Below are 16,651 nucleotides of genomic sequence, written 5' to 3'. Positions count from 1 at the left end.
TCCAGTAGTCACTTCTCTCAGTGTGCTCCAGCTTCCTGCCTGGCAAAGGGACAAGATGATACCAGCCCAACCTTCAAAGAGCTATGAATTTAAAGTGCTAGGGAATGACTAATTCTTGTTATTAAACTCAGCGAGTGGCTACTGAGCACTCCGAGGCATAATCATTCATCATCAGAGCCCTGGACAAGGGAAATATGTGACTCCTCTTTTTGTGCCCACATGTATGTTTCAAAACATATGTGTCAGGCCACAAAGATCCTCTCTGTGTGCTGCTGACGACCAGTGGTAAAATTTGTGTATGGAAACAGACCAGCACAGGCCTCCCAAGGTACCCACCTTGCCCAAGGGGAGCGACATGGCCCCTAGTGTTCTCAGCACGTACCTGATTTCAACCTTCATGTGCTGTTCCAAACCATACAAGGCTATCTGATTGGCACTGCACCTGGCAAGAAATCACTCCCAGTGGCCAGGCTTTGCAGCAGTTCTGCTCACAGGGCAAGTTCCTGGGCACAGTGCTTTATGCTGAGCTTCCCTTCAGAGGCCAGAGCTCTTTGGCCATGGCAGAGTTTTGAGAGGGCCTGTCCTAGCCCCCAAGCTAACCATGATCTGACAGGGTGATGGCATGGCACAGAGCTTCCTGCCCCTAGGGCCAGAAAGGGCTACAGCAGCCCGACACATGAAAAACGAGCACAGCAGGATGAGGCCTGGGTAGCTTTGACCAAGAGCAGCCGTGCTAGGTTGGGGTTGGTTTGGCGCCTCAGCCCTTGTCATTAACTGCACCTTTGGGCAAGCAGAGTCAAGTCTGCACCATGCCAGTAAACATGACCACCTTCTTAAGGGGGTACTATCCACTGCAAATAGACCTACAATGAGTTTACTTTAGAAATCACCCAGCACATCCCGACATAGCTCTGTGATGGTGCTTGCCACACAGCCATGTCTACGCTAGACTTTCTAAACAATCCCTCACCCCCAACTGCTGGCCCAGAACCAAGGCAGCTCTGCTGCGCATAGCAATGGCAGGTGGGCTCAGTCCAGCGTTTACCACCAGTTGTCTATCCCAGGCATAGATGACAGGGTGTTAGAAAAGTAGCTGCAATAAGGCTCTCATGACGAAGCGCTGGAAAGCTGGTCTGATATATTAAAGTGCAGCAAAGGCCCACGTATCCCAGTTACCCCCCTGCCCCATTCCTCACACCAGAGCAAAGAGAAGCCTGAAGCAGGTTCCCTGCCTGTGAAACCCACACCTAGCCTGGAGGCAATAGCGACAAGGAGTGACAAGGAACAGGCGTACCTTGTGGTCAAAGCCTTGAGGTGCCGCACACCCATGGCAAAGCCCAATGCTCGGACACTGGTGTTGTGAGGAAGCAGCTGGAGGATGCCAGGGCATTCTGGGTCATGGCAGGCCAATGGCCCTGGCAGCATCAAGTGCCCCATGTGACTGCACTTCCCATGCCCAATGCCACCACCACAAGCTGCTTCTGACAGTGGGGAAGAGATGCTCAGCCCAGCTCAGGGGCACGTGGCCTGGTTACACAGACGCTGGTGTGTGTCCTGACAGGACTGCAGTGGCTCTGCACTGCCTGGCTCCTTGCAGGGCTTGCAAAACAGCCCATGCAGTCAGTCAGCTGAGCCTGAGCACGTGCATGAGACTGACCTGCTCATCTGGCAGGCACAGTGACAGCAGCTAGGACGTCAGCAGCAGCCGCCTCGCTGTGAGGGAAGACGGGAGGAGGCATAATGATGGTGCGGCTCAGAAAAGGTAGCAGAGCGTGAAACCAATTTCACACTTTATTAGCCAATTCAGGTGTCAATTGCTCAAATCTGAAGTGAGTGATCCTGCCTCCCTGCCTCTTCACTCCTGCTCCAAGCCCTCCCCTCGGAAGCACATTCCGTTGCTCTTAGCAGGGCCTGTGAGCAACTCAAGAGTCATGAAGAACATTCCTTGGTTCTGCCACTACTGCGAATTGCCCACTCCAGGGCAGCATTGTCCCAGAGCTCTGTGCTGCCTGGGCCCAGAAGACTGGCCATGACTGTGTAAGATCTCCCTCTTCAAAATACCATCTTCTGGTCTACCGCTGAGAGCAATGCCACCGCTTGGCACGTACCCACCAGCCTTTGGATGCCAGCCTGTCTCAGATTTACTTTATTTGACAATCTCCTGCCAGTGTTTAACCCTTCATGGAAAGAGCTGGTGGTGCACCATAACCAGATTTACACAGCCCCCAAAGAACAGCAGAAACACGCCAGCCAGCAGCTGTAGCAATTGCAAACTCACTGCTAGCAACCATGCCAGCCTAAAAAGCACAATGCCAGCCATCACGCCACTCCCATGAATGCTGACATTGCCACCAACGGACAGCGACAGCACCACCTAATAACAGCAGCACCACACCAGCACCACCGCCCCTGCCACGAAGACACGTATCGCCACCAGAAACAGTGCTCACAAATGCCCATATCATCCCCAGTGGCATCACTCCCAGCAACACTGTCTTCACCCAGGTTCCATGGAAACTGGGCCATGCTTTCAGCCCCACGAGGCCAGGGCTTGGATCAAGCTGGCTCACAGCACTTTCCTGGGCAGCCTCCAGCAGCTTCCTCAGGATTTAAGCTTTGATTTCTAAAGATGATTACGTTTCTAGCCATCATGGCAGTTGGGAGAGAACCTTCTGCGTATCACAAGCAAAAAGAGGTCCAAGGCAGCTGGGCACTGCCCTTATTAACGGCCCTGGGTGTTGACTCTGAAGTCTAATGATGACAGACCACATGCCAGCAATATTTTCCCTGCTCTCTCTTTTAACAAAACACCCAGCTGTTCTGGGATTGTGGACAGGGTTTAGGATTGGGAGTGGGGTTTGGGTAAAGTCCCATCATGCCTTCTCACCCTTCTCTAGCCCTTGAATGAAGCCAAGTAACTGACAGCAGCCAACCATGGAGAGTGCAGGCAGCTGAGGATGCTGTTTCAGCAATGAAAAACAGGCTTGGGACTTCCTTGAAATATATTTCCCTTCCATTTTCAATGATTTGGTGTCTGAAGATGAGCAAGGCTCCCTGGATTTAGGCTCTGCAGGAGAGATGCTGCAGTAGGCTTTCCCTGATGCCTTTTGGGACTCCCTGGCCTGAAGCAGCAGGACAGATGAAAGTCGGAGGAAAAGTCCATCCTGGCTCTCGCTTGATGCAAACAACAAATCCAAAGAGCCTTTTCTGCTGGAAGAAGCAATTAGCAAGGCCCTGGGTCAGCCCTGCTCCAGCTTAGAGACTCTGTCAGTGGGAACGAGCACACCGATAACAGGGACAGCAGGCATTGTGCACAAGGAGCTCTGATGTTTAATTCCCAAAGAGGCATTTACACGTGCAGATCAGATACACTGCACTCCTGAAACGCTGCAAAGGGGGAGCCATGCTTCTCTGTGAACACTGCATGTGGGCAGGGAGGAGACGTTCTTCACCCTCTCTCTGCTCCCACATTCAAATGGATATAAGGGGAGGGACGGTTTTGCATTCCCCTAGAGCCCAGAGTTGATGGGGAGGCAGCATGGTAGTGGATGGGGCACTGGACTGGGAGTCAAGAGACCTCCATTTCATTGCTAGGTCTGCCACTGAATCATTGTGACCTGGCCAAGTCCCTGCCCCTTTCTATGCCTGTTTCCTCTCCTCCTCTTTGTGCAAATTGTCTCTTCAGATGGTAAACCCTTTGGGGCAAGGACTGTCTCTTACTGGGCACTATGGCAACACAGATAACAATAGGACTAATGACGTGGTTATGGAGATGGAGAGGGCCTAGCATTGTGAGCACAGGAACTCCGGACTTCTAATCAAGACTGCTACTGACCCCCTGCATAGCCTGGGGTGAGTCATTTCACTGTCCCCATCTGGGAACTGGGAATGATGACACTTATTACCCTACCTCTCTGAGAGGCTCTTGGAGTTAATGAGGATGACAAATATTATTATTAGGTGCAAGGAGCTAGGGAACACTCCCCACCGCTCTCTTGCCTTACCCACTGGGGTCTCCATCATGCCCTGGCCCTGCGTATGCCCCTCAGGACCCCAGGCTGATGAGGAGCTCTGGGAAGGTGTCATGACAGCTCCATGCTTTGGAGCTGCCTCCGTGTCCCCCATTGCAAACTGCTCGGCTCCTTCCTCCTCGTTTGCAGTCCGTTGTCATTACAAGAGGAATCGGAGCTGGAGGAACACGAGTGACACCGAGATGAAGGGGGAGGCGGGAAGGGAGCTGCTGGTTTAAAAATAAGACAGGAATATTGAGTTAATGTGCTGCCTGGCCACAGGCCAGCACATCAGCATTTACAGCCTGTGCTGGGAGCACAGAGCTTCCCTTGCATCCTAATACCATAATTACCACAGCTGTGCTGCTGGCCCACAGACACGCTTCCAACTCGTTGGCCAGCCAGCCAGCAGTGCAGACATGGGGATCTCATGGAAGGGCCTTCTCTGGGTGGGGGTGAATGGAGAAGCTCTGAGGGGGTCTGCCCCACCCAGTCTCCCCAAAGTTGCAGCCAAGATGGGGGAGCTAAGTGGTGGGTGATTCTCCTGGGGCTGATGAGCTCCCTCTTGCAGAGGGCCAGTCTGGGATGGCCCTGGACACATCTCTTCACAGAAGAAGATGGGGAAGGGTGAGGGGCTCTCTACTGGCTGCTGGTGCACTGGGGAGCAGGGAATGTTCATATATGGGCTCAGATAGGAACTGTCAGTCTGGCTTTCCAAAGTTACAGCCCTTTAAGGCAGGCATGGGGGAAAGAGGGGGTTCAAGCCCTAGTTCTGAGACTTGGTTGCTGCGCTGCTGTCCGAAAGGGTTCCCCTATTGGTTGTTCCCTGGACACGGGCAGCGCCATCGGAGGCCCTTGCATGGTATCCTAGCGACAGGTTTCCTTTTTCTGGGCCCACAGCTTGGCACAGCTGGGCTTCTTGCTCATAGCCCAGCTGGTGTGGATCAGTCATAGCAGAGTGTGGGGAAGATGGAGCCCGTCTCCTCCTCCCCAGCTCTGTCTTGACCCTGCTGTGCTGCTCTGCTGTTGGCACAGTGAATAACCCTGGCCCAGCCAGGTCCCACTGGGGAAGCAGGATAGACTTTTGTCTGCCTACCCCCTGGGGCTGGGGAGTTACCCAGAGAACTGCCCTTTCTCTCCCCGGTTAGAATTGTGCTGAAGGCAAATAAGGGTTTCCAATGGCTGCCAGGTGGGCACATCATGCCCTTAGTGAGGATCCCTTGCTGAAAGCTGCCCCAGCTTGGAACCTAAAGGAGGCGTTATAGGCGATGGTCACTTTGGGCAGTAATAATGTGACCCAGGAAAGTCAGCTGCCCTGGCTGGTATGGGATTGGCATGAGGCGTTTATAGCAAGGGGGATTGGCAGGTGCTCTGCTCCCTATGTTGCTTTCACTCTGGGAGGCAGCGTAGCCTAAAGAGGATCTGACACCAAAATCCCCAGGAGAGCCTCTGCCTTCAGCCACACGCGGTTACTGATGCAGCAGGCCAGGCTGTGCGTGTGGGGTGCCAGCCTGGCTCCTACTTGCCCTCACCTGAGGTCTCTATGGGAGCAGCCTTTTCCTGTGGTCAGGAATGAGACCCAAAGGGATTCTCCCGAGAGAGGGGGAAAAGGAGGTTAGGGGGAAGGGAATGAGTGACCGACTGTGTGACAGAGAGAAACCTGGATATAGTTATATGCTTCTTCCCCCTGTCCAACACCCCCTGTGACTGTCTCCTCTCTGCGTTAAAGAGGGATGGGACTAGCCTAGCCAGGAAAGGAGACTGCAAAGCTGGCGTACAGGCCTGGCAGAGTGTGAGGCTGCAGGTCAGGATGAGGTGATCACTACCCTCCAGGATTGTTCTGGAGTCTCCAGGGATTAAAGATTAATCTTTAATTAAAGATTATGTCAGAAACCTCCCAGAATACGTCCAGCCAAAATTGGCAACCCTATGACTCAGCAGAGCTGACCTGGGCTATTCCTCTGACATGGGTGAGGGGTGAAAGAATTCGTGGGGTTCCCGCAACCTTGCTGGGCCCTTGAACTAGACACAGAGACCCCAGGCTGAGTGGAGCATGAGCATTTGGCTGATTTAGCTGTGACCTTGTAGAGCTGGGGTTCTGTGGATGACCCCGGCCACAAGAGGGGGCAAGCAAAAAGTGGGGAGGGATGTTTACCTACCCTTGTTGTGACCCCGCACAGGAGCAAGACTGGGAAAACTTTCCAGAGCTAAAGCCTCAACAGATGTCGCTAACTGTGAAGAAGGAGATTCTTAACCTTGTCCTGAGTGCACTTATTGAGCTAACAGGTTGGGTCAGACACCCTCCCCCTTCGCTCACTCCCAGCCACAAACAACATGTTCCAGTCATGGGGCCAGAGCATTCCTGCTAGAAGGGTATGTCCTTGCCAGGCTATTTAAAGGCATGCACACTGCCCTTTATTCTTCCACATACTTATGCTGTAAGAGGCCTGTACCACACGCCTGGCTGAGAGGAAACAGCCCCAGGGTCAGGGCAGTGCTGATTGGGAGGGGCTGGTGCCAAACACAGCATGAGAGGCCTGCCATGAGGGGTCTTTTGGCTTTCAGTGCCCATTTGGCCAACCCCTGCTGTGTAATAGTGAGATCTCCCCACGAGCAGCACCGCAGAGAAATGCAGGAAAATTCTTGCTTACGTTCAAGTAGGGTCTGGGCCTCACACTTGTCCTGTCCTTGCAGGGGGCGGATTCAGCGATCAAAGCAGTCTGTCCATCTCTGCTTGCTAAGACGCCACGTCCTAGCCATCCGACTTCACCCAGCTGTGCAGTAATTACCCTGAAGGCCAAAAACACACAGGGGATTGGGCTGTTGCAGCTTCTTTTAGACACTTCTAGAGGGCACCAAAGAAGCAACACACTATATGGCTGAGCAGTGATCCCTGGACCAGCCTTAGGCCCACGCCAAGCAAGCAGCGGTTTGGGGATGTCACCCATGGGCCTTCAGCCACTCACAATCTGAGGCTTTGCTTGGAGCACTGCCCCTTTCCCACTGGGATGGGATGAGGAGCAGCAGGCCTCCTTCCTGCCCTGTTGCTGAGTGGGGAAGGGGGGCAGACTGCAGCAGGCCCTACCTTAAAGTTGGGTGTTGTTCCTGGCCAGCAGTGGGGGCAGCATTCTGGGGTGATACAGTAGTGGCTGCCAGGGCCTGGATGAGTGAAATGCCACTGGCATGAGAAAAGGAATCTGGCCCCACACACCCCAGTCTCATCCTAGTACTCAGCGTGGATTGCTGGGCCCGAGCGATATCTGGCAGAGGGGCAGGAGGATGACTGAGACAGTGTTTGCTCTGCATGGGAAATACATTCCCAAGTGTGTTCTAGCCCAGCCCAGCCCAGCCCAGCTCAAGGCCCAGCTATCTCCTAAACAGCAGCTCAGCATGTGGCCAGCATAAACCGCTTACTGGGATTTGCAGTGGGCTGTTTCCATCCCATCTGTATTGGCCTGCTCAGCCCGCTTGCAAGTGCTGTGACCAGGCACTAGACGGGGATCCTGCCAGCCTCCAGGCTATGCAAAGGAGATGGTGACTTGCAGCCTGAAGGACACTCACAGGCTCAACACACTAGGATCAGTGTTTCTCAAATGCGTGTCTCATTATGGCCTGATGCATCCACCTGGGGCTTTTCTTGTGGCCAAAGCCTCCTGGGCAGTGATGGGGGGAGGGCGCAAAGCAGCAGCCCCTCCCCAGTAGCTACCAGAAGGGGTTGGCTCTGCCCCCTCTGGAGATGCAAATGCTGGAGGAGCAGGCAGCCAGTGAGTTCCCCACCTTCCTGGGGGCAGTGGGGTTGGGCTTCAGCCTAGGGGTGGCAGGTTGCAGGCTCCACCTGCGGGGCTTCGGGCTCCATTACCCGGCCACAAAGTGGCAGGATCTGGCCCCAAACTCACCTCCTCCATTACCCCTTCCCCCTGCTGCCTCCCCTAGTGCCCCATCATCCCTGGTCCCTGCTGCCTCCATACCCACCTCCCCATCAGGGCTTAATTTGTCCCCAGGCTTGCGGAGGCTGTTTGTCATCATATGTTTGTTAATATCACTTTTCACAGCAGACTTAGTAGCTAGCAAGTCTTTAAAAAAAAAAAAAAGGCAACCAAACAAAGCAAAAGAAACTACAAGAGAAAAAGACAAGAATGTGCAAAGCACCTTATTTGTGTTTGTGTGCTGTTTAGGTCCAGTAAAGAATAGAGACAACTGTGCATTATTTTGATTATTCAGACTGTACAAAAAACCACCTACTTAAATAAATTACAATGATTTAGACATGTGTATGTGCATATTTGTTTGTTTTTCCTGAAGCTAATTAAGCATTTTAGAAAAAATTGTCAAAGCGGCTCCCAGCAAGAGTTGGTGGCCACACTCTGAGGTCACCCAAAAATTTGTCATGAGATCCCCTGTGCTATGTGCAAGAGTCACTTCACTCAGTGCTAAAATGCAGATACTTCTGGGCTGGGACAGGACAGTGATTTCGCACTCATAAAAGCTCATGCAAAGGTGGAATAAGAAAATGTTGTAACTCTGCAGCCAGGTCTCATGTCTCCCCAGCTTTCACCCCAACTGGTCCAGAACTCACTCTGGTGCCGTGAGCAAAGAGCAGGGCAGCATTTTTCCACAGTCCTTCCCCTCCCCGAAGGGGCTTGGGATTCTGAGTTCCAGAGGAGCAGGACTTGTTTGAATTGGCGTTTCTCATAATTGCTTGTGTTGGTTGCTCTGCTGATTGTGTTTGAGCCCCCCTCTGAGTTGGCAGGAAGACGGCTTGGGAGGGAAATCCAACCTGATTTGATCTGATTAGAATGAAGCGGAAGCATCCAGAGGAGCCATCAGCAGCTCCCTGAAGGTCTGAGCCCCACTGTTCTGATGCACAAGCAATGGAGGACATTGTTCCAAGGAGAGGGGATGTAGGAGCACGGCAGGGGGCACCATCATGTGGAGCTGCCCTGGGATAGCAGTGGTTGGACGTGTTAAGACAGTGCTTCTGAAGCTATCTGACGGGGGGGGACCAGCAATTTTTTTTTCCAAATGTGCCAGGGACCGGTGCCATATAATTATCCTATTCGACGCTCTTGTGAGGAAACTCACCGCAGACTGGTAGCCAATGGCTCACAGACCGGAGCCACTACTTTAAGAAGCACTGTGTTAAGAGACAAGGCCCTGGGGTGAGACCAGCAGGATGGGGCCCTGTCCATTGACAGCATCAGGCCCAGTCTAGTTAATTAGCTGGAATGGCAGGCAGCTTGGTGGGGAAGGAAGATGAGTGACACTTTCACCGTGATCTCCAGACCTCGCTGTGTTCTCCCTCAGGCCCTGTGTTCCCCTGGGTATCAAGTGAAGGGCAAACCAGTCTCAAGCAGGGCCCATGGCAGTCTGGGGTCCTGTGTTCTGGGCTAAACAAACACTTCACTTCCCCTACAGTCTGCCCATGGCCCCAACCCATCTTCCCCAGAAACACCCACCCTTGTACAGCCTCACTCTCTCTTGGTACCCGGCAGCCCTGCGCCCTACTCTCTCTCCAGACACCCAATTCCCCGACAGACACCTCCATGCTGTTGTCCACCTTCTCATGCAGCCAACTCCATGCTGACAGCCCCATAAATTCAGATCTTTCTCACACATCCCCCACAGCTCCCAGACCACTCTTGGACCCAGCCCCCACTGACAGTTACACCACAAATGTGTACACCCCATACCTATCCACATTCATGCACTCCACCCCATTCCCAGACTCCATTCCCATATACACCCACCACCCATGTACCCTGCAGCCAGTGAGAGACCGCAATCAACTTGGCCTTAAATTTGGCCTGAGTGATTTATAATGTTGGGCCAGCAGTGGCCAGCTTTCCAAAGGGGATGCAATTCCTGTCAGGCCTCTCCATTGACAGGACTGGCCAGTGGGGCTGGGAGCTTGGGCCTTTAAAGTGCTAATGAAACCTCCTGCTGTGGGATAGATATAGCAGCATTCCACCCTCCCAGCAAATAAAGGGGAACTCCTTCCCACAGCCCTATTGCAGCCTCGCCCCACTCACATCAGTGGTGCTGCAGATGAAAGGAGCACTGTTGACAAAGGTGGGTGAAACCCAAACACCATTATACTCCTGCTGAGGGGATGATGATTCCAGTTGTGTATACAGATGTTAATGGGACTAACTGCAGACTGGATTCTTCCCTTTCCCTTCCTGCCATGCCTAAAGGGATCTACTCACTGTCTCTGTAAATACAGCGCCTTCTCTGGTGAGAGTGCCACACCCAGCCGTGGAATGCAGCCATCTCTGGAGTGAAAAGCAACTGCTCTTCTCTGTGAAAGGTCTATCATAGCTGATAGCTGTGATCCCACAGCTGAATCAGGGTCACTCTCCCTTTTGGAGGACACAGGAGTGTCTGCCCCAGAGGGGAGCCCAAAGAGGAATTTTAGGTATACTGCCTCCGCCATGGTCAGTGTCCAAGTCTCTGGCAGTAAGTTCAGGAGAAGGGTGTGACATTGCACTCCATATGATTTTATGAAAATATGCTAATGAGTGTGAATATAATGTAACTGGAATATGCTTCATGTGAAAGGTCTCTTGTAAGGTATCCTTACAAAGTTTATAATCTTCTGAGTGTGGTCATCCTATTCGTATAAATGTATCAGCGAGCAGTGATGCTACACAGACAGGGCAGGAAGTGAAGGAGACTCTCTCTCCAAAATGAGATGCCAGGGGAGCTTGTGGTGGGCAGGATATACTCTGGCCCAGATTGGGATTGACTAGGACACCAGAGCCAGCATGCATAATCTTGGCAAAAGTGCCACAGAGCCTTTGATAGGAAATGGTCAGTAGTCTGGCTTTATAGCTCATGGACAGGGGAAGGAAACATAATCCTGCAAGGGCTGCCCTCCTCATGCTCTGTACAAACACCTCAACCTTCCTGCAAATGTGCTGAGTGATGAGAAACAGAGGCCAGGGCCCTGCAAAGTGCTAATTTCCCTTCTCGCTCTGCTGCGGAAGCTGGAGGAGATCAGCAGCTTTGTTACTAGTCCCATTGCAATGTGAGTCAGTGACTGGCTTGGCTGCGTGAACCCCTTTTCCCCCATGCAAGGGGGCTGTAACTGATCTGACAGCACTTCATATCACCAAGGCCTGGTCTACACTACGCTGCTAAACCAATTTTAACAGTGTTAAATTGATTTAACGCTGCACCCGTCCACACTACACTGCTCTTTATATCGATTTAAAGGGCTCTTTAAATCGATTTCTGTACTCCTACAAAACGAGAGGAGTAACGCTAAAATCGATATTACTATATCGGATTAGGGTTAGTGTGGACACAAATCGACGTTATTGGCCTCATTATTTTACAGTAGCTACCCACAGTGCACCACTCCAGAAATCGACGCTAGCCTCGGACCATGGACACACACCACCGAATTAATGTGCCTAGTGTGGACGCGCACAATCGACTTTATAATATCTGTTTTATAAAATCGGTTTAAGCTAATTCGAATTTATCCTGTAGTGTAGACATAGCCCAAGTTTCAGAATTCCCATCTGAAGCAGTCCCATGGTTCCTGTGCAGCAGCAGCAGCAGCAGCAGCAGCAGCAGCAGCAGCAGCAGCCCATTGGGCTCTCCCAGGAGCTCCTACCAGTTAGTCATGATGCTTCAGGCAAGGCCCAGCCCAGTGGATGGCTTAGGCTTGCTATATATGATGCCATACAAAACATATCAAATCATTGCCTGCTGGGCAGTCATTCCGGCTTGTTCCCCGTGTGTTTGCCTTCCTACCAGTTAGCAGAAATAGCAGTAGGCCTAAGGCTACATTCAAAACTTATAAGGAGGGGAGGGATAGCCTGGTGGTTTGAGCATTGGCCTGTGAAACCCAGGGTTGTGAGTTCAATCCTTGAGGGGGCCATTTAGGGTTCTGGGGTTAAAAAAAAATGTGTCTGGGGACTGTTCCTGTTCCCATCGAGGGGCTGGATTAGATGACCTCCTGAGGTCTCTTCCAACCCTGATATTCTATATTGGCCTAGCTGTGCCCTCCAAGTGGGGTGAAAAAACATACTCTCATGGCAGCATAGCTACACAGCCCAAACCCTCAGGATAGCTGCAGCTGGAAGAGATTGTCCATCATCAGAGTTAATAGTGTTCAGAGAATTGGTGTTCCCATCCTAGCAGAAAAAGGTCATCTGTCACTGTGCTTATGTTAGGGGGCTAGGCCAAGTGAAGCTCTACCAGCACAGGTGCTGTAGCGCACACATAACCTCATGGGAATCTGTTAACAAATCCAGGGCCTCCCGCAGGCATGATGCTGCCCTCTGCAGGGGTAGCCCTCTAACTGCCTCACTATAGCATCTTTACCATTGGCAGACACGGCTGAGAGTTAAACAGGCCATGGAATGTGAGCTGTACCCTCAGCCCTGGAGGAGTTCCTCTCTCAGCACATTAATATAGGCCTGAGAGGGGGGAATCTTGGCGTGCTGCAGTCTAGGTTGTACTTGTTGTTGGGATCACAGATGCCTTCAGGCTCCAGGACTGCGGCCTTGCACAAATCACACCCATCGGCTGTGTTGGCCAGAGGTGATCATTTGAGATAGCTGACAGACATGCCCTTTGCTGAGGAGGAGCACACTGTGGCAACCTACTGTCCACCAGGATCCTGTGCCTCGAAGCTGCAGGGCTACCCATCACATAGACACACAAAGCCATGCACACATTCTACCCAGCCACCTGCCTAGCCTGAATGCAGATAGAGGGGCTTACATTTTATCCATCAAAATAAATATATACATATCAAATACCCCTTTACTTTACTGGCAGCATTTATCTAGCTTGTCACTGGACTGAACTGGATATTGTGTGTGCTTTTGTCAGAGTGCACATTTGTGTAGGAGTCAGGCACCGGGGCTGCCTTCCTGGAGCTGTCTCACAGCCATCAGCTGTACTACTCACCCCTCCCCCCAGATGCCATGGCTGCAGCTGGCGGGTGCATGGGCGTTATCTGCTATGTGCCCTGCAGCCAGCATCAAAGAACCCAAGAATTAGGAATGTACATGTAGGGTGCACACACACCCACAGCTGGCATACACTGGCTGTCCGTGTTGATAGACCACTGCACAAAACACATGCTTGCAGTGCAGGCAGCCCAGCCATGTCTGCAGGCTACAGCCTCACCCAGAGACAGCTCTGCCTTCCTCTTCCTTGCATAGGGACCTGGAGCATCAGGCTGCCTGATGGCAAAAGGAGAGAAGTTTGCCTGGGCTGCGCATTTTACTTGCTTTGCAGGGGCTTGAGATGACGACCTCGGCCTATTTTCATGCACAACAGGATGAAAGCCGAGGCTTTCAGCATTTATAATATATAACTTGGGATTGATTTTTCCAGCCCAGCATTTTTTAATAGAAACAGCATGTTCTGAGTGCCTGGAGCCTTGCTCCAGTAATGCCCCACAGCCCATCCTGTCTCCTCCGCTCCCACAAGGCTGGTTCATCTCTCTGCTGCACTGTTCAGCTTTGCTTTCCAATGCGTGGGGCAGTGGGCATCTGTAAGCCAGCCTGACACATCATAACCCTTCATGCTTGCACAGCATGTTACAAATATTCACCAGTTTCTCCTCACAGCCTCCCTTGCTAGGTACATGGAGGAGATGGCATGAGGCTGCTGAGGGAGGAGTGTCAGAGCCAAGATTAGAACTCTGGAGGTGCTGCTCCCAGGTCTGTGCTCAGACCACATCTTTCTCTGTAGATCCCACCTAGGCCTTATGGTCCATCTGGAGCCTAGCCCTCAGCAAGACACTCAGCAGCATTCTGTGATGGCCACTGCCCCTCACAATCCCCCTGTCTCTCTTCTGTGGCCATTTCTTTGGGCTGGAAATGCTGCTGCTACAGGCAGTTGTGTTGTTTCTAAACAGCTCTTCCCATTCAAGGGTGAAGAACAGGGATGTTTTCTCTTGGAGACTCAAGGGCCCATTGCTTCCACACATCCTACCCTTAAGGCTGGCATGCTTCCAGTTGTGGAGAACCTGCTGGTTCTTGCCTTTGGAGCCAGTTAGAACCACTACTTAGTTAGCTGGGCTGGCCAGTGTCAAGTAACACAAAGACTCCCTTCCCCCTATGCACTGCCTGCTTCTGCCAGTGCTGGGCGTGAGCCACACAGTTGATAGAAACAGTTATATCTTCTATTTATAAGGAGGCACAAAGATCCATTCACCCACCTGTGAAATGCAGCCACCTCTGGGGTAGGGCCTGGCAGCTCTTTAACAGAGTCCAGGAACTCTACACAACAGCTTGGCACAAGGAGTGAAGACCAAGCCTTTACTCAGCAGAGCTGGCAGGGAGGCTGCACGTAACCACCCTCAGCTGAATTTGGCTGGGGCTTGCCCAGCCAGTCTTAGAGCTTGAACAATAATGGAAAGGACCACGATTCTGATCTACGATGGTCCCGAGTGCCCAGATTTGTCAGGCCCTCAGCTTCACAATGCAAGGAAAAGGCTGCAGCACCATGCCCTGGCACCACACTGAAGTTCTGCTTGAGAACTGAGTCCCTGCAGCTCCTTAGGGCCCCTTTGTGTGTCTTCCATCCAAGCACCAACTGACCTGCCTTGGCTTAGCACGTGGTATCGCAGTGGAACATCAGTCCCCACAGGGAGTGGGACATGGGATGGCAGAGCCTCCTCTACAAACTGCTATCCGTCCACACTGTCTTCTCAAGCCAAATGTTTGCTCTGGAGGCTCTGCTCTTTCAGACCTGAGGCAGATCGCAGGAATGCAGCAGCTGGATGGCACAGCTGTGCCTTCTAGTGGCCAAATTATGAATACGCAGGGAGACACAGGATGCACCGGGAACTCTTTGTAACACAGGTGCGTCACAGGTCACTAAAGAATTCCTGTCACCAGTCACAGAGAGCAACAGTCCCACAGCCCTTTCTAAGCATGGCATCAGCATTTCTTACGCTGCATGCTTCCAGTACTCCAGCCCTTGTGATGATAATGTATGAACAGTCTGACACATCCCCATCAGTACAGCTGTGCGGCCCTCTGGCTCAAGAATCCCAGGCGGTTGAGTCCTGTTATGGCAATGTGGAGGTGATGTGTTTGGGGCATCTGTGCCATGCTAGCAGTGCCACTCTCCACATGCCCACCCAACCCACTGCTGGAGTGCAAAGAATGATGGTTCCCTTTCACCCACAGTAACTACCACTTAGCAGCATAGTAGTATTTTCCCCCCAAGTACAGTGCATGAATGAAGCATTTGGTAGCTTATCCCCAAGTATCAAGCAAGTTTGTTGTATGTATGTAGTTTTATATATCTATGACATGTCAGAATAATATTCAATATTAAATAGTATTAGTAGTCATCGTTAGCTTTTCTTCAGTACATCTCAAAGAAGGTCATTTGAGCAAACTGAGGCAAGGGGAGGGGAAGTGACTTGCCCAAGGTCACCCAGCAGGTCAGTGGCAGAGGCAAGAATGGAACCAATCTCTTGAGTTCCATTCCAGCATTCTATGCACTAGGCCACCCTGCTAATTTGAATGCTCTTTTAAACATAGCAGCCACTCCCATGTCTTTTGTATTTAAAGTGAATTTAGTGCGAGTCGAAGGTGCTGGACCTTGAGCCCAGGAGACTGAATGGGTAGCAAGAGCAGCAGCTGAGCAGACTTCTCACAGCATGGTTCCCCGTCCGTGGGCAAGAGGATAGTTGAGTCTCCAGGGTTTATTTGATTCTTGGCCTTTCTGTTGAGATGGCGAGTAAGAGCACCAGCCAGCCCATGCTGGTTGTGATGGGTGCTTTCAGGATGTGGACATGTGTTTGCTAGTCATGCTCTCATGTCCCAGATGCATGTCAAAGAGGGCACCAAACAGCTGTCCTTTTCAGTCTGGAAGTCTCCATTTGTCAGGGGATGTCAGCACTGGATCTCATTTAGATTCTGGCTGGGTTCTTTCTCCCTGCTGAATGGAACATTCTTCTCACTGTTATTAACTTCAGTGAATCTCAGCAAAGAGGAACAACATGCACCCACAGACCTTCCTGGCTTCTAATAAAGCACAGAATCATAGAACTGGAAGAGACCTCAAGAGGTCATCTAGTCCAGTCCCCTGCACTCAAGGCAGAGCTAAGTATTATTTAGACCATCCCTGACAGGTGTTTGTCTAACCTGCTCTTAAAAATCTCCAATGATGGAGAGTCCACAACCTCCCTAGGCAATTTATTCCAGTGCTTAGCTACCCTGACAGTTAAGAAGTTTTTCCTAATGCCCAATCTAAACCTCCCTTGCTGCAATTTAAGCCCATTGCTTCTTGTCCTATCCTCAGAGGTTAAGGAGAACAATTTTTCTCCCACTTCCTTGTAATAATCTTTTAGGTACTTGAAACTATTATGTCCCCTCTCAGTCTTCTCTTCTCCAGACTAAACAAACCCCATTTTTTCAATCTTCCCTCATAGGTCATGTTTTCTAGACCTTTAATCATTCTCGTTGCCCTTCTCTGGACTTTCTCCAATTTATCCACATCTTTCCTGAAATGTGGTGCCCAGAACTGGACACAATACTCCAGATGAGGCCTAATCAGCACGGGTAGAACAGAAGAATTACTTCTCACGTCTTGCTTACAACACTCCTGCTAATACATTTCAGAACGATGTTTGCTTTTTCTTTTTTTTTTGCAACAGT

The sequence above is a fragment of the Gopherus evgoodei genome, chromosome 8 (assembly GCF_007399415.2).
Source record: "Gopherus evgoodei ecotype Sinaloan lineage chromosome 8, rGopEvg1_v1.p, whole genome shotgun sequence".
NCBI lineage: Eukaryota > Metazoa > Chordata > Testudines > Testudinidae > Gopherus > Gopherus evgoodei.
Note: the sequence above shows the minus strand (reverse complement) of the source record.